At 39.7% G+C, this 21418-nt stretch overlaps 1 long non-coding RNA gene across 1 annotated transcript; it reads left to right on the forward strand.

Moving 5' to 3' along the window:
* The first annotated feature begins 17418 nt into the window (after positions 1 to 17418).
* LOC310898425 lies at positions 17419 to 20091 on the forward strand. The gene is made up of 3 exons (XR_014583289.1): positions 17419 to 17554; positions 18050 to 18252; positions 18345 to 20091. It is a non-coding gene; the product is annotated as an uncharacterized lncRNA (long non-coding RNA).
* The last annotated feature ends 1327 nt before the right edge of the window (positions 20092 to 21418 follow it).

Here is a 21418-nt window from a genome sequence, read left to right on the forward strand (position 1 = left end):
TGACCCAAAAAGAGTTATGAACTTTGGGGAAAAGGTTACTTTGTTTATTGCAAATGAAATTAGCCATTGAAGCCAAACTCAGGGAGCTGATCACAACACGCTTTTAAAACAGTAACTATCTAACCAATGAGGAAATCTGATGGGAGGTCTTCTTGTCTGATATAGAAAAACCTTTATGTTGTCCAGGTCTTTTTGTTTTGTAATGTCATACATTGTAAAAACAGAAAAAAAAGTAGGTTGCAGAAAATAAAATAAAACCTTATGACCTTGAATAAAGGCATTGGAAAGTAACTGGGTTAGCACAGTACTTTTAACTGGGAAACTGGGACAGAAAAAGAACACCAGAGAACTCAGCATTTAGTGAAGAAAGATACTGAGAGAGAAATATGGAAGTGGAAAAATGCACTGCAGCATCAATAATCTGGAAATTATGTAGAAAAATGAAATATTTCCTTTGATCAGGCAAGAAGGAGCTTTAGACTTCACAGCCTCCACACACCTTTCAAGCCACTATTAGGTACATAGTATGCAAATGACGAATAGAAATTGAGAAATAGATTAAAACAATTATTACCTAGTACTGGGCTTCAGAAAATTGAAGGTGGCCAGACTCAATGATTAAGCACATTTAGGCAGCCAAAGTATTGCCATCTGATAAGTCTAACTTTAATCTTTAGAATGCTAAAGAAGAAGTGTTGCGGAAAAGGGCTTTTTTAAACTTCTGGAGGATAATGAAAGAAACAGCAGTTAGTACTGTGAATTTACAACGTACTGATCTTGCAAGAAATGTGATTGATTGATTTTGATAACTTGCAAAATTTTTGGATGAATTCAGAGCAGTAGTTATCATTTATTTGGATTTTAATAAAGCATTTTACTGCAGCTTTCAAAATTAATTCAAATTGGCTAGGGAACAAACTTCAGTCCATGTTAACAAAAGATAATGAGAAGTGACAATCTGTAAGACTTGGGTGAGATACCTGGTGAATGCCTGGGTTTGATGAAGTTTTAATATCTTCATTAATGATTTCTCAGAAAGGAAGAAAAAATTACCTATTAATAAAATTTACCGTGTGATAGACTTGCTAACAGTAAGAATGGAGAAAAAATTACAAGGGCTTAGATAATTGAATAATGGCCAGAAGATAAAATAAGGTTCACCTCTAAATGCAGGGTTGTTCTCAAGGAAAAAAAACATTCACAAACTCAGTTACTCAGTGGAATGGAGAAACCTGAATAACACCAATGCAAAATAGTCCAGGAGTTAGCAGAGCAAAGCAGGTACAAGCTTCCAATGAGTTATAGTAGCAAATTGAGCTAGTGTCATTTTGGGATCACACTCTAATGTATAATGTCACTGAATAATGAGTAATAAAAAATGTCTACCAGTTTTAGTTTCACTGCAATTGGAGTAATATATTCAGTTTTTCATTCTCAGAAAGAATTTAAGAAATTTAAGAATTTAAGAAAGAATTCAAGATGAGAAACAAAACAGGATTTAGGGAAACGGAAGCTGATTGCTTTATTTAGGTGTCTCAGTTTGCTAATAAGATGAAATCTTGGTCAAAAAGATTATGAAAATATAAAGTGTTCATGTATATACATGTATATACATGTACTCTGAATAGGTATATGGTTGAAATAATCTTAAATGAAACACTAGTGACTAAGACATGATCTCATAGACTAAGTTTATGAGTAACATAAACTCAGTAAAACATAGGAAGTTTCTATGATTATATGTGAATATAAGAGACCTAATACCATTAGAAGAGAATTTGCAATGTCATCTTGAGTTATCTGGATCATTTTGTGCTTCATATTTTTATTTACATCAGCTACAGTAATATGTGTCTTTAGAGACAATAGGAAGGGGAATGAAGAGGCACCACAGCATAGCTATCCCAGATTTCCTACAAAGGACAGGGTGAAACACCCAGTAAGAATAATGGGATGAAGTTAAGAAAAGGAGCACCAGAGCCATGTGAGCATCAAAGTCTGCAAGTGCTCCCTCAGTATTTTCACTGACTCTCCAGACTGGAAAACGTATTATGAAGAAGGATTCAAAATCATCAGTGTGGCAGGTTTACTGCACTGCCACATCTTTAAATTTCTCCATCTGCTGTCAATTTGTGTCTTTAAAAGATGTTTGAAGAACACTGAGCACCTTCACTCACAAGCTAAAAGATGTGCAGATTGGCATCTGCCACTGGAAATGGATCGTACTTACCTGCTGACACTGGGATTGCGAGGACCTTGTGAACCTTCCTGGGACCTGCAAGACCCCTGGCACCACCTCTGTGCCAGGGCCTGGAATCGCACACCAGTCCATGACAAATCTTAGTACAGTGGTTGTCAGAAGGGATGGCTTTGGGGTGGGTAGTTACTGATAAGAAAATATAAAACATACAATTTAATTTATTCACATCTTTAGCTTTTGTGTGTGTGTGTGTGTGTGTGTGATTGTGGCTGCACCTTGAAAACTCGTACATGACTCTGATTTCTAATCCTCAGACTCTCCCAGAAACAAATTATAGCAGTGCTTAGAAGTTCACCCCATTGGTAATTGAAAGTACTTTGGGCATCTTAAAAATGAGATTTTGATGCGTAGATAAATCTAGTGACACATTACAATATTGCCCTCTGAAAGTGTGCAAGATATTCCTGGCTTGCTGCATATTACATAACATAGCCATTAAATGCAGATTATCTTTCAAAGTAGAGGCAGAGATTAATGAGTCAAACGAAAATGATGAATTAAATGAGCCTGATCAGACACACTTACAAAATTAGCTAGTGAAGAGTTCTATAGAAACAAGAATTATTAGAGCTAGATTGCTCAAACACAATTTTAAGAAGAGTGGCAATGCATATAAACATACATTATCACATTATAGTATTCTTATTATATTCTATTTTCTTCTGTCAAATACATAATGCAAAGACATTGCAGACATTACTCTGAAAACAGTACCTTGGGCAATAAAAAGGGTGAATGCTTTCTCCTAGACCAAGTACTGAGGCTCAGACTGATGGATTCTGGCCCTGCTCTTTCTCCAGTGGGGCTCCATGAAAATCCAGAAAAGTCTTCCCCTACAGTCAGACCAGATCAGAGCTATAAATCAAAGCCACTGATTTGCTCTGTGTCTGTAGGCAAATCATTTATCCTTAGCAGAATGCAAGTCATTTAGCTTTTGCATAATAACACTTTCCCCCCCAAGGGATATCAAGAAGTCTAAGTTTTGAAAGGGTGAGAAAAGTTCAGAGAGCCTTTGGTGGAAGTTGTTTTGTGAATATGAAGTTGGCTTGGTTTTGTATACCATAACAGGCAGGAAGATTGTGACTTGCTACTTGCCATTTTTAATGTTTGTTTCCTGATCATATTTGTAAATAAATTTCCTTGTGTACAGGCAAGGTTGTCTCTTACACATTTTTATCCAGCTATCACTAATATTGACTCTCATACTAATGGCCCAAACTATTTTAATGCAAATTAGTCTCCAAAAGGAACGTAGCAGTTTCAATACTCATCTTTAGAGCATCTCATGGGAACCCCAGACTTTCAAGGAACCCTGGGCATACCTGCCAGCACAGTGCAGTACTGGGGTCTCGATAGTCCAGCTCACTGCCTGGCCCAAAGCAGCCACCTTCCTACCTCCCCACTGCAACCAGCTTGACAGCTTCAAGGCTGCAGTGTTCAAATGCAAATGGATTTCTGATGATTTCTGATGATTCCTCCTTCTTAGATCCAAGCTACTGTTCTCCCAGTCCCACTGATTGATTAACACAACTAAGTTAAGCAGCAATCTGAACTTAGCTGTAGGTTGTTCTGTTTCAAAATTAAAGAAGGGTTTTTGTTCCTGAAATCTAAGGGATTTTCTCCAACTCTATCAGTAGGTTGAATAGAAGACATATTTCTGCCTATCAGCTTTGTACAGCCATCATCCAAACAATCCTAGCTTAAACAACAGTACCTCTGCAAAAATTTATGAACTGTATACTCAGCAGCAACCACCAGGATGCCTTGCTGACACTATTTTAATTACCATATCATCTGATAAATGACTGCATAGCTTAGCAAGATTCCTTTGGTGATGGAGATCAAGACACTGGCTCCACCAGACTGAATACAACCTCTTCACTTAATTTATGTAAATCTCTGACATCAGTCATATCCCCAGCATATGTTTCTGGAACTCCATCCATCACCGTCATAATGTCTTTATCAGAGGATGCTAATTCTGCTGTTTCTAACTTGAAAGCTAAAAGAAGATGTGAAAATTGATGGATAGGTGAATAGCTGCTACCCTGGAGATTTCTTACTCTTGATGGAGTTTGGGCTGCCAGGTATGTGGTGACTGAATTCATCAAGATCCTCACTGTGTTTGCAATTATGTTCTCCATTCTTATTTTTATAATAATTCATTATTTAGAAACAAAGTTCCAAAACATTGTCATAAAAGATCTGTGTTCTATAGCACTCTAATCAGAGTTTGCACTGAGAGCAATATATTTGCTGAAAATGGGCAATGGAAATTACTAGAGAAAATGAAATGAATTCACACACTAGGTATTTGGTAGAGGCGCTGGCCTTAGATAACGTGACTCTATCTAAAAAGGAACACACAAGATCTAAGTGTACCTGTGCTGCCTTGGGTGCTGTTTAATTAAGATTCCCAGATGCCATCTAATGTGAGGTGTTTTCACCATCTTCTTTAGAGAGGACCCTAAGCAACGTCTGTCTCCAGAAGAGTCAAAGCAGGGAACAAGCACTGACACTGTGATTCTTGCCCCCAGAGGGCTGACAGAGAAGGTTTTAGACTGCAGGCCTGTGCCCAGCACCCTTGGAATGGCAGAGGACAACTACCAAGTGGCTGCTGGGGCCAGTAGAGGTGGCCAACCCTGAGGCCTCTGCCACCTCTCTCCTTCCAGCAGTTCCCACCTTCAGGCCACCTTCAGGCCAGGCCAGTGGCTGCTGAGCCCTTGGCTGGCCATGCAGACAGCCAAGACAATGTCTTTCATTGACACAAGACACTGTGGTGAGGTGGGCTGGTTCTGCTTCCAGCTGTGCCCTGGCTTCCCAACATCAAAGCTTGACAGCCATAGATAGAGTTTGCCAAATATCTCAATGTAAAAGGTGGCTGAGGTCTACTTCCACAGTGGAAATACTAGTTAACTTTTTCTTCTGGTTCAACTTATCTGATTATTTTTTATCTGTGTATTTTGTTTTGACACATTTATCTGTTACTGTTCATCGGCAGTTCCTGGCACTGTTGATTCCTAGGAGTTAGTTGACCCCTACAACAGCCTGAGAGAGAGACCAGTGTAATTTGGGAAGATTCCTACCAAGTCCTTGCACATGTTTTCCCTTGAGAAAGATGGAGGCAAAGAAATCCAAGAGCAGAGCACCTCTTCTGGACTTCTGGTGCTCTACTTCAGGCCAGAGGGTCTTGACAAAGCAGCAATAATTTCAGCTGCTAGTGATCTCATGGGAAGAGCAGCAGTGCTTGATCACAGAAACACTTCAAAGCACTATCAAAATTATGATAATTCCTTCATTTAAGAAATCTTTCTGGCTTCCTATCAAAGTGTATGCCTACACTGGAGCTACACAAGTGTTATTATAGATAGCTTTAAGCTAACTATGTAGCTTTTATAACAGGACAAATAAGATGATACTTTTCTGCATGCTGTTTCTGAATTGAAAATGTTTAGACACAGCTCACAGGCAGCTCCCATGTGATGTTTACTGTCTTTTGCTCATGTTCCTAGTCTATCATAGTCTACCTTCATTCTATGATCTTTTTCAAGTTCCTAATTGAATTCTTCTTGTTCTGGAGTCTTCAGAGAAAACTTGTGCTTAGAAGCTACTCTTCTTAGGACGTGCAAATGTCATCATTTCAATGAATGCCACTTTTGCTTCAGACAAATTCAAAGTTATGTTCTCCTTGGGTCTAATCTTCAAGGACATCTATACTTTTTGTGAAATGAAGAAAAGCCATGGTCCACGTTTACCTTCTAGAAGATAACTGAACTCACTGGATATCTATAGCCTGAGCCAAAACCTGGGGAAGGTTATGGGGTCAAGTTCAAACTTTCCAAAGGACAGTAGGTACAGTCATAACAGATGATTTATTGCATCTTCAGATAATGATGGTACTGTGACTGCAGTCATTAAGATGATCCCAGTGACTGGCATTACCAGACAGAAACATACTCACCAGTATAATGTTATCTACCTGCAAGAATAATATTTTAGAATACGTTATCATGAGCAACACACACAATTGTCTTCTAAAGAAAAATGATAAAATAGAAGTTAATATAGACATTTTTCATATATTATAGGTAGGAAAACATTCAGCAAAGGAAGACTATCATTTTCTATCAAATAACTTTGATCAAGACTAATGACTTTCCTTCAAACCCCCATTTTTCTTCTGATTTCCATACTTTCGGTAAAAACTGAGGTTTTAATTATATTCTTCTTCCCTAGAGAAGGACTTTTATGAAAACAAATCTTGAGCCTTGCAGCACTTCAGCATTATACTCTTACTTCCTATTATTAGTATAATTAAATGAGTTGATTTCACAGAGCCTATGGACAAAATTTTATTATACTTTGCAGGCTCTCCAAGTGTACATCCTGCAGAATTCCTTCCACAGGATCCTGTATTCTCCTTTCTTTCTTCAACCATATAACAGACTTTACGAGAACAGTTTTTAAGGGATTGTTCTCAGCTTGAATTTTGACAGACAAAACAATCAACATTTTCAAAAGTTCTTGGTAGGCATTGTCCTAATTCCTTTCCCATAAGGTTAACTGTAAATTTCTATTTATTCTCTTCAGGCAGACTTTCACAAAGCTACCATCATCTCCATACATTTTTATGCATTAGACAGAGAATTCTGAGCAGCTTGCTCAATCGATATTTATTAAATGATCAGTCCCAACAATGAAGTGTAGCCAAGTAAGCAGTAGGCCTAAAATACAACTTTTTTGATTACTAGAGATTTAATCAATTGAAGAAAACAGCGAGGCTAAATAACGACTGATTGAAATACTACACATGAATCATTTTAATAGTCTAATTAAGCTAAAAGTAAAAACACAGCCTTTGTCAAGCTTGTCAATAACAGAAAAAGCTACTATCCTGAAACTCAGGAATCATATTTCACATTCTTCATCACATGGAGCAGAAGAAAGCAAATGAAATAAATTACAGCCTGGAGTGTCAAAGGAAGGCATGTGGAAGATAAATGTATCTACATATTGTCAAAGTATAATCAATTTTCAATTTGCATCAACAATACACACTACTGGGGAGAGAAGGGTGTAAAATGACAGAATTAGATTTTAGGTATCAGTTACTTTAAGGAGTGACATAAGTTGTGCTGCAGTGTGCCATATTTTGAGTCCTAGCAGAGAGAGTACATGCGCAGACAATGAGATGGAATTGGGAGTATATCCCCTTATTTACAGCATAATGGAGGGAGGGAAAGCCGAGTGTTTCAGAAATTCAGATAGAAGCATGAATTCACTGCAATTATTTTTCATTCCTTTTACATAATGAAATGAGTTACTTTGGTGTATATGTGGCACAAAGCACTTGAGCCCAAGGAAAGTGCAGCTTGAACCCTGGCATCTTTGCTCATGAAAGGGTTGTTAGTAAAACAAAACTGTAATACTGTCAGGAATCACCAAGGATTTGTTCAATTCATGCACATATTCAAAGGAGAAGGTTGATATTGTTCAGAATTATATCCCATGAAGTGTGTCATGTTCAAGTGTGACACAGTGGGTAACCAGCTAAGATGACATTAGCAACTAGTGTGTGCATTAGGAGTAGCTCTGTAAAGAGAAACAGGACCCAACACCAAGGATTTTGTTTTGTCCTAGAGAAAATCTGTTTCAATGGACTAACACCAGAGATTTTATTTTGTTCTAGATCAAATCTGCTTCAATGGACTAAATGTTGGTTAGTTGCTAGAGCACGTCTTCAGGATAAGTTTCCTCCAGGAGGAATCCAATGCAAGCTTTCCAGTGTTGATCCGTGATGTGAATCAAAGTGGAACAAATTCGGGGGAGGTGGGAGATTCTCTTTAACTCCTGATCTTTTTACTTGTGATGCACAAGTATACTTTCAAGGTTCTCATCATAGGCTGGTTAGACATGTATTGTCATATGTTACACATACATATATATTGTTGCACATACATTACTTCAAAAATGTAAAACCCTAAAGGCACCAAAAAAAAAAATCATTTTAGAGTGCAAAACCATTGTTTCTTTGATCTTATTCATACTTATTAAAACTTATTAAATATTTTGAATATGAGCACCTAAATGTATGCAGGGTAATTACACACAAAAAAACTAAAACTGATAATCACGTGAAAACCATAAAACTGATATTATTTTAATGCTATCTGAAAAAAGAACTTTAATATCAAACTTTGTAGTCCTAATTTCTTTCTTTTATTTATTTATTTATTTATTTTTTATGACTGTGCATAATGGAGTTGCTTGGAGTGCTTAGAGTTTAATAATTTTCAAATAGGGACAATAATAGGAATATATTTGAGTAAGCCATCCAGTCTTTCATAGTTAATGAAGAGAAACATGGTATTGCTCATCCCACTTTAATGTGGATATCTAAAATAGGTCATGTGGTCATGCAACAGATTGCATGTACTATCCATGCAAAAAGTCTAGGTGGACACAGATGCATACAGGTGCTTGAGGGGAGAATGCTATCAGTCGTAATAGCTAAAGAGTAGAGGATATTATCAAACCTATCTTTAGTGCATCATAATAAGTCTTCTATAATTATTGTTTGATGTAAAAATAAGATTTCATGTTTTCTGTATCTATACCTCAGCTTGTATATACAAACTCTTTTGAAATCAGTGGTATTAAATTAATATGAAAACAGTATAGAGGGCAGGAAAATCAAATTTATGATAAAATAGTGCAATACTGTTTATTTACCTGAAGCTAATTTAATTACTCAAAACTCAGAGATTTCAAATTAAACCTTAAGCCCAATTTCCCCATTTTCTCTCAGTTAAGTGCTTGAAATGAGACATAGAAAACATCAATAATTTTAATCCTCAGTCGTTTCAAATATTAACGTGTATAACGTTCATCTTTGTTTTCACATATTTAGAAATAAGAATGTTGCTGGTCCTGAATCTTCAAGAAATAGTAATACACAAAAAATTACCTGGATTTTATTTGTTTACTGCACAGAAAAAGTGTGTGCACTTACCATGGCAACCTTACTTTCTTCAATAACACAAGGCACATCTGTGAGCCGCTAATCTTAATGGAATAAATTCACTCACTTAAGGTATGAACGTATTGAAAATTGCATCTAAACATGGGGTAGGACACTGAATCAGGGTGAGACACTCAGCTTCTGTCCACTTTATACTGTCCACTAATATACTGTCTATTTCAAATACACTAAGTCTAAATCTTTACTTCTTACCCCTACCATTTCTCTGCCTCCCCTTGTTAGATAGCTGTTTTACTGTGGTTAGGGACTTCAGCTCATTTTGATGCTCACACAGCTCCTGCCAGGATGGGATCCAGCTTTGCAAATGGCCTGCTGCTGAACTCATACCACACACAAGACTATCTTGCTGTGAGACATTATTGGTGATCAGCTCTTGTAAAGCTGTCTCTTTCTAGTCTTTGTAATCAGTCCTGATTATGTGATGGAAACGAGTTAGCAACTATAGGGAGAACTGTGTACTACTCTGCACATATTCATGTATTTATGTGCTCATTTACCTGCACTATTATAGCTCCTAGCATGTGCTTGATGGTTACCAGTCAGGAGAGCCCCATGCTGCTGGCAACACAGCACACAGAGCCCGAGATAATATCCCACTTCTTCCTCCCCACCAGTGACTCAGCTAGTGACTCCAGATCTAAATGGTGTCTTTTCACGAGGTATGGTAGCTACAACAGGTTCCACTGCAGAATTCATTCTAGATTTGCTGCTTCAATGTCTCGTCTCTAGGCCAGAAGATGGTCTTGCTCACCACCATGAAAAATCTCCAGTGACTGGTACTTACCTGGACGAGGGAGTAGAGGAGATGAGGTCCCTCCAGAGCAACTGTGGTTGCCTCAGTGAAGGATTCAGGAATAAATACACGGTGTCAAGGTCTGAAGTGACATTTTCATGGCTGCCATTTTGTTTTCCACATGTGACATTTCTTAGGGCAGTGGCTCAGTTTCTGAAATTGCTGGTATCTAAGGGCTTTGCAGAAAATCTCCACCATTTTTTTTTCTTTCTCTCTCTCTCTCTCTTTTTTTGTTTTCTTTTCAGCATACAACCTCTCTATAGTTGTTTTAAGATGCTTGTGTGGGAGATAACTCAGGTGACGTTCATGTCTTGGATGATTTGGTACAGACATATTCCACCTCTAGTCTATGTCCACATTGCTAAAAGGCATCTGCTCCAGGGATGTCTGGTTCCCAGACCAAATCGTAACATGCTTTTGTATTCATCCACGTTGCTCAAGGTTAGTCACCCTGCGTTCTTGCTCTGGGTTTGTGTCTTCTTTCGGCTCTGTGTAACACGCTGATGGCCCTAGGAAATAATTGCTTGCTTTCTTTGCATATTTTCTTCAGTTCAAAGAAAGCACCTGGAATAATGCGAGGCCTCTGTTATAGCCTACCAGGCTGTTCTCCTTTTTCTTTTCTGTCACGGTGCTGTTGGTATGTGCTGCATGCCCTAAGGCACAACAGGAGAAGCCCAAAGGAATTTGAGGTGTGCAAAGCCTTTTGGACTAGTGTTTGAGGGTATCTGAAGCTGACTGGTCGTGCTTGTGCAATGTGGGCTGTATACCAGCTTGGCTTCTGTCCATGCGTTGCTTCACTTCAAAAGAGAGCTGATGAGTGACCCAGGGCAATTAGGTGCAGTTTGTATAAGATCAGGGGAGCAGGGCCTGGGAATGAAACAGGGAGCTACACTGTCTGGCAGCACAGGCTCATCCACTGCAAAAGCTGTGCAGAACAGCCCTGAGATTTTTTTGCAGGGCAAAAAAATTGCATAAAAGGCTGATAATTATGGTAGCAATCAAAATGGATAGTTCAGAAATAAAACAGAGTGTTACAAATGTAATGACAGGCTACATATCATCAGAATAAAATAAATGGGGTCAGCTTTTGCTTTATTTTTCAGAAGGACAGCATGGCAAGAAGGCAGGGTGTTTTCCATTATAGTAGTGTTATGCAAAATTACTTTTTAAAGACTCCATCTACTTAATTTAGAAAAGAGTGTCATGCTACAGACAATATCCTGTGGGTTTTGTCAAGATATGCTGTTTAGTCTCACATGTATATATATATATATATAAGCATGGTCTATGCACAGTACTGTGGATTATATGCTCCATAATTGTTTGCATTCTGAGAATATGGGATGTAATTGCACCATTGAACATGAAAGAACCCACTAAGGCATTTGCCCAGCTATAGTACACATATTGTCTAGGGATGGAAGATAACTATTGTTTCTTTTCTGTGTGATGAATTTACATTTTCGTTTCTGTACAGTGCAAGTTACAACAGCTTGTCAGTCCTCAGTGAAGGCTTTAGGATTTGCTGTAATGTCAATATTTACTCCTTTTCTACCAATATGTAGCAAAGCTTTTGTTCCTCTCCTTGTGTGTAAGTGTGTGCATGTTTGTGTCAAGAAGGTACTCTACAGTGTGTAAGGGCTAATCAGCTAGAGTTGAGAATTAATATAACTTCCAAAGAGAGAAAATACTGGACATAAAATGTTTACGCAAAAGATGAAATCAATCTCATTGTAAATGGAAAAGAAAATAACACTCGATTTAAAAATATATGGAATGAGATAGTAGCTTTCTCAAAGGACATGCAAAAGGGGAAGGAAGCACTACAGATTAGCCAGTGTTTGTAATTTAATTAGTGTGATTACGTATTTATGTGTTAATGAGAGGATAAGATGAATGCTTGTTGAGATATGATCATGATTTCCTTGTAGAATGAGGAATTGTGACTGCAGCAGTTTAATTCGATACTCTTGGGAGGTGTGAGTTTAAGACCTCTTACACCAGGAAATTCCAATATCGATATGGTGGTGGCAGTGAAGAGGAAGAGATGAGGCAGCAAAAGGTGGGCTATGTGTTTAATTTTAATGAAATAATGCATGTTGCATTAGAAAAGGTAGACCTGATGGGAAAGTCCAATGTCAATTTTAGAAGGTTTCCATAAGTTTTTGACCCAAACTTTAACACCTATTGAAAATGTTATGCTTGCTATAGTATTCTGTTTCAGTTGCCCAGTATATCAATAGATAGGGTTACGTTCTTTGCTAAAACTTTCATTCTAAAAATAAATTTGTACACTGTCTTTATTTCTGGCCTATCATTTGCGTGCAAGACAAAGCACTCCAAATCTCTCTCTCTTTCTCTCTCTCTTTTGAAAAACAAAAAAACAAGAAAATGTGAGGCCAAACATATACCTGATACCTTTTCAATATTTTCACTCCCTGTGCTCAAAAGACTATTAGGGATGTCTTCTGCAATTTCTTTGCAAATGCGGTTTCTGAAGTGTATTCGTACATATTGCCTGATCCACCCTATTAAAATCATACTCAAGAGCCTTACTGATTTTGCTGGACTTCACTTTAGATTCTGAATGGACTTGTAAGACACTGTAGTGTCAATGCCTCAATCCATATTCTGTACAGCTTATCTAGCCTGCAGAAGTACCGCAGGATCACACAGACTCACCATGGCATGTGTGTGAGGAGCTGCAGGCTGGAGCAACAGAATGAATAAATCATTGTGAATTATTAGCTGAATGGTGCACCTTGTCCCCAGCAAACAGAAACTTTGAAAGGAGATGTTTAAAAAGGTGACTTAAAAATACTATGGAGTATATTTTCATATATATATATATATATATATATATATTTCACTCTGATGATATGTGATTTATGTTTATTTAACTCCCAAACCTGCACAAATCCTCTGCACATCAGACTGAAATGAGGTCTCTATAATTTTAGAAAAAGCCTTTTGCTGACAAAAGTATATTTTAATGAAACTACATACTTTTAAGTAGTCTCTGGGTACTTCCCCATGGAAGCTGTGAAGCACAGATTAGTGATACAAGCAGGGAAAGGGCAATATTTCATAGTCATCCCTCTTAAAATGATAAAAAAGCCCTAAAATAAATATAAACACTAAAATGATAACAAAACTGATAATAACTGGCTTTGGGCACAAAAGAGTCTACTTTGGGGTAATCTTGGGGGTCAAAGTGCAGTGTGCTCATAGCTACAGTACAATAACCACATGAATAACAAGCATGCTGCCAGTTAACACCTTTCCTATTCACAGTAACATGCATCTTTCTTGGCCTGCAGTGTGTCTACAAGGATGAGAGCTATCTGGAGTGGTTTAGGAAGCAGGAGCTATCCCTGCCGATACTGTTGTCAGTTTGTTCTTCTTGCCACAGTAGCCTTGCAAATCTGCTAGGGATGCCAGCTGCTTCCTTCCCCCTGGACTAGCTCGGTTGCCCTAATCTTTCAACCACATCAGCAAGCTCACAAGCTCTGGTGGGCAGGATCCAGGGGAGTCAGAGAGCCACGTGTACCATCTCATCCTTCCTCAGCCAAGCAGAAAGCTGGGAGTGCTGCAGGGCTCTGTCCGAGCACACAGATGATGGTTATGCAGACTTTGCCAGAAGCTGGTCTTGCCTGAAGCATCATCAGTCTTGCCAAACCCATTTTGACTGTTTTATGGTTTTTACCTTTCCAACTGAAATGTTTGCAGTGAGGGCTGTAACAGAGTTCTGGAACTGTAGTCCCCAGAGACAAGAAGTCACACAGAAGGAAGAGAGAGGGAGAGAAGTTACAGGTGAGATGAGGCACGTGTCAACTGGCAAATATCTTTGATCCTTAAGCTCACCCATTGCCATCTTCAAATAAGACTTCACTCACACCCAAGACTCAAGTATTTTCCCAGGTTGATTTGATTTGGGATGATGGCTGAAGAATAAAGATACAGCCATGCAGCGCAAGATGTGGTTAGCATTTGGCTCTGGGAACACTTTGACAAAGTGGCTGTAAACACAGCTCTTCAGTGGTCACCACAATATATAAATTGAGAAAAAGTGGAAAAGAGAGAGAATTAATTCATCGTACAGTGGAGCAGAAAACTCACATCTGTCCTTTATACAAGTCAGTACACCCCATTTATTAATGCTATTCTCTGCACTGGCGGGTCCAGGCAATTAACTTCCCCTGACTGGCTTCCCTAATGTGAGGAAGAATAGACAGTATGTTTATCATGGGAACATATTGATTTCTTTTCTAAAATTCTCAAGTAAATTGCATAATTCTCAATATGTTAGAGACTGGAAGATAAATTCCTGGTCACCTGCAATAATTAAGGGAGGAACTTAATCCTCTAAATTCTGGGGCTGAAACATCCCGTAAAATGTAAACAAGCGAAAGGCAATTCTGGGTAAAGAAGGATTTGTTTTCTTTAGCCTGCAAATTACAGTCTAATTTCAAAACTCTAGGCACTTTTTTACCCCAGAAAAATGCATAAATTTTAGCCCCTTAGATCTGCAAACATTATGAGCATCAGATTTTCTGAGATAGACAACCATGTGCATTGTGCATCTGAGATTAAAATCCACTAGCCCTAAGGCACCTATTTGTAAAAAGATATTTAGGTCATTTCAGTGCCCATTCTCTGTGTTTTGATGTGGAAAAATATGTAACGCTAGCTTTTATGTAAAGCCCCTGCCCTCAACTTGTTAACTCTCCACCCTGAGTCCTCCTGTCTCTCAGCCATGTCTCTCATTTGCTGTAGCCTATGATGAAAGAAAAGAAAGGGTACAAAATTAAGGACTGACAAAACTTTCAAAGCAAATGGCTGCACTCAATACGCTGAGAACTGGATGATTAAGATGTGTTGTCACCTCCAATATTTTGGAAAGATCTGGCTTGTTTACGCTGAACCTCCTTACCCAAATTTTATTTACCCTGATGTTTTCCACTTTAAACAGATGGTGAATCAACCTTCTGGGTGTAAGGCTGGCTAGACTTTTTGCAAAGGATTTAAGCATAAATAAAAGGCAGGATACAGTGCCTCAGCACAGACTTTATGAGCACATATGAAGCACAGAGCACAGCTAAGACTAAATGTAAAAGGGTGGATGATACATCTGTTATGAGCAAGGAAAGGGCCAAGGTAAAACATCACAGGCTCATCCTCACAGAGGCCCAGACTGCCAACTGCCCCGATACTGCAGGGTGTCTTGTGCCATCCTGGGGAAGCAGGGATGGCAATGCATGGCTGACCTGTGCAGGAACAGGCAACTTGCAGCAAGCTTGCCCAAGCCTTGTGGCTTTAATGAAATTCAGGTGGCTTTCGTTTTCTCAAGAACTGCCCTGGACCTGGTGATACCAAGCTCAGGAAATCAGAATTCCAAAGGCCTTTTGAATAAGCCTCACATAAAAGAGGTAATTTAGGATCAAAGCCAGGAGAAAGTGTTGCTCTAGAGGCTGAGAGCAGCAGCCCAGAGTCAGGCTAATGGCAAAGGCAGTAACAGACAAAATGAGCAGGGCCATATGAGAGAGACAACAGCAAAAAATCAAAAAAAGAAGTGGAGAATCATCTAACAAATATTAGGCCAGCAAATCAGAATGCCTGAAAATAAAACGTCAGGAAGAAATGACCTCAGAGGAAAATGTGGTGAAGATGTGAAATAAAACAGGCATGGAAATGTCCATATCTAGAAAAAGAGGCAAACACATTAGTGAAAGAGAAGTAAAACTAGGTATGTGGGGCTTACATGGCAAGGTTTTGGTGGTGGAGGGCTGCAGGGGTGGCCTCTGTGAGAAGAGCCCAGCAGCTGCCCCTTGTCAGATCAGAGCCAGCTCCAGACAGCTCCAAAGGGACCCACCGCTGGCCAGAGCTGAGCCAGTGAGAAACGCTGGTTGGGCCTCTGGGAGAGCACAGTTAAGGAAAGGAAAACACCTGCTGCACAACAGCAACTGGGAGAGAAGAGTGAGAAAATGAGAGAGAAGCAGCCCTGAAGACACCCGGGTCAATGCAGAAGGAGGGCAGGAGATGCTCCAGGCATGGAGTAGAAGTTCCCCTACAGCCCATGGAAACCATGGCAGAGCGGCAGTGTTTTTAGTTTGCTTTGAGTTCTCACTGCTCTAGTCTGCTAGCAATGGGTAATAAATTATATTAATCTTCCTATGATGAGTCTGTTTTGCCTGTGACAGTAACTGGTGAGTGATCTTCCTGTCCTTATCTCAAACCATGAGCTGTTTTTCATTATATTTTCTCCCCCTGTTTATTTGAGGAGGGGGAGTGAGAGAGCATCGTGGTGGAGCTGAGCTGTCTATCAGTGTGAAACCACCACAGTTTAAGAAGCTGATTAGTAGAGGGTGGGAGCCCCAGCAGCTCCTGGTGCCATGGAGCCCACGCAGGGCCTGGGGGCCATGATGGTCTCAGCCATGGACCTCTCTGCACCCAGCTGTCCAGGAGATGTGCCGGCAACATGCATTTTCCAGGCAGTTCCTGCTGGATGAGCAATGTGAAATCTGGCCAATGTTTAAAGCTATGCTGCTGTTAACCATCCACTTGGGTGGATGCTTCCACAGGCAGAGAACCACTGGCAATGAATCAAGCAGTCAGGGAGTGAAAAATAAGTACAGCCAGACATTTGATAGCAAAAATATTATCAGAGAAAGTGTCTGGCTCATTTAGAGCTGTCTGTTGTTCTGCTCAAGGTGTCTGTATGCTTTAGGAACTGGGCAGAAAGCAGAAAACAAGCCATACTGCTTCAGTAAAGTGTAAACACACCATGGATTTTGATCTGTTTTGACAAACTGTTTTTGGGAACATTTTCAATGATCCACAGAAACTGCTGGTGAAAAAAACAGAACTGGATACTGTAAGACGTAAGAAATTTCTCTAAGCAATACAAGGGGTAAATACCTGTTCTGCTTAACTGGAATTGATGTGAATTGGCCTTGTCACTTCTCAGGTGGATACTGTTACCACTGCATCAAGAACTAATGCTCAGACAGAAGACTTCTGATGGATCCAGCTCCAGTTTAAGATGATGTTGCCCTTGGTTGCCTGCTCTGTCTCACTGCCAAAGGCTGCTGGCAAGAAAGAATGCAAAGCAAATACGTACTTATGCTTCATTTCACAGTCCAGCATATTCATGTAACCCCCCTGGTAAAGGTGGGTTTGTAGTAAGATGTCAGGCTATGAACTCCAGTGGCCAACATATGGATTCACTTTAATCAAGCCTGATTTGTAATCCCTGATGAAGTGTTGAGCTAAACAGTGATTAAGATGGTCGTAAACCACCTTGGTTAATAGCTTCATTGCAAGCGAGACAGAGCTTTCACATAGTTCTTGACCCAGTGAATATTTTAAATAATTTAAATCCATATTAAATGGAATAGCACCAGAAGAAGATACTGAGTAATCTTTATAAGTAGTCTGAAATAGTTTAAAAGAGGCTCAGGTGAGTATCTCATCCTGCACCAAACCAGTAAAACTAAGAACCCACCTGGACTGTAACTTTGTGTTTATTCTTTGTACCAGTATCATTGGTGATTTGGAAAAAAAAAAAGTAAAAAAAAAAAAAAGGTGAGTTCTCAGGTTCTTCTAGATGCAGGAGAGGAAAAAAATGTTTAAAAAGAAAAATCCTCAGCATATGAATGCATCAGTGTCTCATCGTCGTTGGGCTAGTATCTTATTATAGACAGCCTTCCTACTGATAATCAAACTGACCTTGTAGTTTCATGCATCCATTTTTGTCTTTATTCTTCAAGATAGATATTGCAGAAAATCTTTCCATCTTCTGGTTAATATTACTTTCCCTCCTTTTACTTTTTGTACTTTGCTGCTTCTATTCATTTCACATTTCTCTTTTTTTTCCCCATTAGTCCCTTTCTTCTATCCAGTCATTTTTCTTCCTTCTGTTCTCCTTTCAGCAACATTTCTTTCTTCTTTCCAGTGACACCCTTTTCATCACAAGAGATACGTGGAAGAAAAATAGTTCAGGAGTGTTTTCTCTGCCTCCCTGGAGGAAAGTCGCTGACACAGTGGTCCTTCCCTCAAAGGCACGGGGCTGGGCTCCTGAGGTGCACACATTCCACCAGGCCTGCTTTTCTTCTGCTCTTATGTTACATACTTTTTCCAGGCAGCCTTGGTGTTAAGGTTTGTCTTCCCCTTTCCTGCATATCTCCTATAACACCTCTTCTGTCTCTTTGTGTGGTGATATGTATACATATATAATGTCTCTCCTTTAGACTGTTGCCCTACATGACTCTTCCAGGTGGGATGTGAAGGCCTCTTCCAGCCTGGAGCTTCTCCCTCCGATCTTGGATCTGGTGGTATGAATGCACAGAGAAGGCAGCCGGCAGGATAATTACCCAATTCAAGCATGGATGAATCCACAGATGGACTATTCCATATGAGCATGCGTTCTTTAAATAAACAAATAATAAACCAAACACTTGTTAAATTAGTACAAATCCAAATAATGATAAAGCAGATTCAGGATATGGACTGAGGAGTCAAGGAGAAGAAATACATTTATTATGTCTTGGAGAATAAATGACAAATATTAGGTTTTCTTGTACCTGTCTACACAAATGTACCGAAACCAGGGGAAGAAGTTGTGGTAAAGACCTAACCTTGATTCAGCAATTACAGAATATAATTTGTGAGATTCACTGAGACAAACAACTTTTAAGGTGTTTTTCTTTTGTCTAAATTTGTGTTTGTATTAACAGTGACTGGAGGGAAAAATAAAACATTGCCATGGTAAAAGTATATTAGCTCAAATCAGTTTACAGACAACTAGAGGTTGTGGTTTTATTTTTTATTTTTTTGGCTTTAAATATTTCGGCATTAATTCAGAGTGTGTGCAGTGCTGTAGCTGCCCGTGGAAACTGCATGTTCTTGCAACCACAGGATTGTGAAACACAGATCAATATCATGGAAGGGCTATAATCAACAAGTAGATTAATGAACAGGATTGCATCCACCAGGGAACAGTAGAACAAAGACTAGTTGCTCAATTTAATTGCTAAGTTGCTACTAAATCTCAGCTTTCTATCAATCTTTCTCCATTATAACCACTGATGCATAGCAGACATTAGGAAGAAAACAATAACACAGTAATTCAGAACTGCTGGTGTTTGAGTGAATGGGGAAGCTTCATGAAAAATAAAGTCAGGATTATTTTGTACCTCTGAGCCTGTGGAAAGATCCCAGAGGTTATTCCCAATTCTTTCTTTGAGTAGGATCTTTTGGTAATCCTTTTGCTCAGAATAGTACTAGTAAAGCAAATTAATAGTTAAGCAAAACCTTCCTGGAACAATTTTAAACCTGTTTCAATGCACTTTTGAATGAAAGTTCAAACTTTTCATTAATTAATTTAAGTGTAGTTCTGTAGAAAACTAGTTGTGGAAATGACCTCTAGGCATTTATTATTTAGCTTAGCTACCTGTAATGAAAGCTTGTTAACTCCATCTGACTGTCTTTTTAATGCTTTCTTGGGAGCTTTTTATAGACATATGGTTCAGCAGCTCCTGAAGAGGCTGTTCTTCACTTTCATAGGCTCCATTTGCAGGACACTGTCTCACAACACTCATCCTGAAATTTCCTGCTGCTTCATATAATTTCTCCTCTTTCCCACCCTTATTCATATCCTTGAGGTTTTTGAATCTTTTTCCTTCATAGTTATACCTATTCATGTGGATGCCTTATTAAAACTTTTCTTTCTTTCTTTTTTCTTTTTCTTTCTTTCTTTCTTTCTTTCTTTCTTTCTTTCTTTCTTTCTTTCTTTCTTTCTTTCTTTCTTTCTTTTTCTTTCTTTCTTTCTTTTTCTTTTTCTTTCTTTCTTTCTTTCTTTCTTTCTTTCTTTCTTTCTTTCTTTCTTTTTCTTTTTTATTTCTTTCTTTCCTTCTTCTTTCTTCTTTCTCTCCTTCCTTCCTTCCTTCCTTCCTTCCTTCCTTCCTTCCTTCCTTCCTTCCTTCCTTCCTTCCTTCCTTCCTTCCTTCCTTCCTTCCTTCCTTCCTTCCTTCCTTCCTTCCTTCCTTCCTTCCTTCCTTCCTTCCTTCCTTCCTTTCACAGAATCACAGGATCACAGAATTGTCTAGGTTGGAAGAGACCTCCAAGATCACCTAGTCCAACCTCTGACCTAACACTAACAAGTCCTCCACTAAACCATATCACTAAGTTCAACATCTAAACACCTCTTAAAGACCTCCAGGGATGGTGACTTAACCACTTCCCTGGGCAGCCCATTCCAATGCCTAACAACCCTTTCAGTAAAGAAGTTCTTCCTAATATCCAAACTAAACCTCCCCTGACGCAACTTTAGCCCATTCCCCCTCGTCCTGTCAACAGGCACGTGGGAGAATAGACCAACCCCTACCTCGCTACAGCCTCCTTTAAGGTACCTATAGAGAGCGATAAGGTTGCCCCTGAGCCTCCTCTTCTCCAGGCTGAACAGTCTTCTCCAGACCCTTCACCAGCTTCGTCGCCCTTCTCTGGACTCTCTTGAGCACCTCGATGTCCTTCTTGTAGCGAGGGGCCCAAAACTGAACACAGTACTCGAGGTGCGGCCTCACCAGAGCCGAGTACAGGGGGACAATCACTTCCCTAGACCTGTTGGCCACACTGTTTCTTATACAAGCCAGGATGCTGCTGGCCTTCTTGGCCACCTGAGCACACGGCTGGCTCATATTCAGCCGACTATCAACCAATACTCCAAGGTCCTTCTCTGCCAGGCAGCTTTCCAACCACTCACCTCCCAGCCTGTAGCTCTGCTTGGGGTTGTTGCGCCCCAGGTGCAGGACCCGGCACTTGGACTTGTTGAACTTCATACAGTTGACCTCAGCCCATCGGTCCAGCCTATCCAGATCCTCCTGCAGAGCCTTCCTACCCTCGAGCAGATTGACACACGCACCTAACTTGGTGTCATCTGCAAACTTACTGAGGGTGCACTCCATCCCCTCATCCAGATCATCGATAAAGATATTAGAGGACCGGCCCCAGTACTGAGCCCTGGGGGACGCCACTAGTGACCGGCCTCCAACTGGATTTGACTCCATTCACCACAACTCTTTGGGCCCGGCTATCCAGCCAGTTTTTAACCCAATGAAGTGTACGCCAGTCCAAGCCACGAGCAGCCAGTTTCTTGAGGAGAATGTTGTGGGAAACGGTATCAAAAGCCTTACTGAAGTCAAGGTAGACCACATCCACAGCCTTTCCCTCATCCACTAAGCATGTCATTTTGTCATAGAAGGAGATCAGGTTCGTCAAGCAGGACCTGCCCTTCATAAACCCATGCTGACTGGGCCTGATCGCCTGG

This window comes from Anser anser (genome assembly GCF_964211835.1).
Source record: "Anser anser genome assembly, chromosome: 1".
Classification (NCBI taxonomy): Eukaryota; Metazoa; Chordata; class Aves; order Anseriformes; family Anatidae; genus Anser; species Anser anser.